General features: G+C 41.4%; 1 pseudogene; it reads left to right on the top strand.

Annotated features, from left to right (window-relative positions):
• The first annotated feature begins 896 nt into the window (after positions 1-896).
• LOC122726044 lies at positions 897-1818 on the top strand (annotated as a pseudogene).
• Positions 1819-2132: the final 314 nt, after the last annotated feature.

Genomic DNA, 2132 nt, shown 5'->3' with positions numbered 1-2132 from the left:
GCACATACCTAACAGAATTATTGTGAGGATCAAATGAGATAACATATTTAAAGACATAAAGCCATTAGTGCCCACTAAAGATTAGCACTAAATATCTTTATCAGATTAGTTTAGAAAATAGTATCCAAGAAGAGAGAGGAAATATGTTACGTTACACAAGAGGGAACGTTTGTTTGACCCAGAGCAGGTGTTGTCTGGGAGAATCAGCCTAGGTAGGGTACTACTCCAAGGGCTCAATGCAACCAAAGAGAAGTACATGGGCACTAAGAGCTGTGAGAAAATAATGGGATTTGGCAGATACTCAAAGGCCCACCTGGAGATTAATCTAAACTGATTGAATTAAGTGAGAGTGATTGACTTTGCTGATTAGCCTACTTCAAGTTAATTAGATTGTAACCACACCTGGCTAGCCCTTAAGAAGATATTGTTCTCAGAAGCTAAGGACTTTGAACTCAACTCAAGACCACCTTCAAGTCCAGTGAACTAATGGATTGGGATGACGCCTATCAATCAACTTGAAGCGGTGTGTAAGGACCACCTCTGCTCCAGACCTATAAAAAGCTTCCACACTCAGTTTGAGAGCAGTTTGTGGTTGAAGCAGGCTTGTGGCAAAGGACTTGAGGAAGAACATGACCAGGCTGGAATTCTAGGCTAGATAGGCCTTTTCTTTACTTTCTGAACTTCATGTGAATACCTGGTATGCTTTAATAAATGCTTAATGCCCAAAGACTGGTGCTAAAGCTTCTAATGTAAGGTGACCACACATTTAGATTTTAAACATCACAGAGCCTATGGTTACTTGTGTCATAATAGGTTTGGCCCAGTGTAAAAATCAATGAACTTGGGCAGTGCTCTGGGGAGCAAGGAATTTGGAGCTGCCAGATGCCACCACCAACATGGAGAACTTGTATCAGATGCTTTTCATGGTCCTCAAGTGTCCCAACCTGAAGCTGAAGAAGCCACCTGGGATTACATACCACTGACTATGTTGGCACACTCCCTGGTGGTGGTGTCTCACTTTCTCATCCCCGGAGGGATAATTTATGATATAAATATGGAACCTCCTAGTTTTGGATCTATGACTGATGTAAAGCCTAAAATTCTAGCTGTGATGTTTAAAAAATATAATGTGTGGTCGCCTTAAATTAGAAAAGCTTTAGCACCAGTCTTTGGGCATTAAGCATTTATTAAAGTATATTAGGGGTTAGCAAAGAGAGAGAGAGAGGAAAAACAGCCTTCATCTAGCTATCTAAAAGAGAGAGTGTGTGTGCTCCTGCTGCCAACCCAAAGTCCTGAACAAAAGAGGCCGAGATCCTTAGCTGCTTCTCCCAGAAGCCCCTGTGAAACAGGAAGCAGGGCCGTCCTTACACACAGCTCCAAGCTAATTGGCTGGTAGCACTGATTGACACAACCCATAGGCATTAGACACAAATTGTGGATGCCAATCCAACCTTCAAAACCTTAGGTCACTTCCGGATGTCAAGGTCACATATTTTCTTTTCAGGCCTGATTCTCACAATGTCCCTCTCAGCAGGGGGTGTGGTTCCAATTCTCACACTGATGAACATGGACACCAGAGATCAGTGACTTTCCTGTCATATCGAGTAAATGAACAATAGATTATGGGAGAACTTGCATCTAGCTTCCTACTTTTAATGAGGGGCCATAGGGTTCATAATCCTAGATCCACCCAAGACAATGAATATTCCCAAGATCAAGAAGTTTCTTCTATTTGTTGGCTTTGTCAATATCCTCTTCAGTTTCTTCATGGTGAGGATGTTCATGAGAATGAAGCTGCCAGGCTGTCTACTGGGTTAGATTTCTTTTTGTGAAGACATAACAGTAATTAGATTCACTCCTTTTAATGATATTTCAAAAGCTATTCCTGTTCTCCAAGACAAAAGTTGAAACATGGATTATATGTGTCTCAGAATCACATAAGGAAAGGTCTGGTGCAAAAAATCAAAAGGTGTAGTCTACCTTTTGGAGAAACCCTTCTTGGTTCCATTGATGTAATAAGATAGTAGCAGCAGCAGCAGCAGCAGTAGTAATAGTAGCAGTAGTAGTAGTAGTAGTGGTAACACCATTGTTTTTCCATGTTGACCTACCATTCATGTCAACTAGTCACATCT

This window comes from Dromiciops gliroides, chromosome 4 (assembly GCF_019393635.1).
Source record: "Dromiciops gliroides isolate mDroGli1 chromosome 4, mDroGli1.pri, whole genome shotgun sequence".
Classification (NCBI taxonomy): Eukaryota; Metazoa; Chordata; class Mammalia; order Microbiotheria; family Microbiotheriidae; genus Dromiciops; species Dromiciops gliroides.
This window is presented reverse-complemented; position numbering and strand designations above follow the sequence as displayed.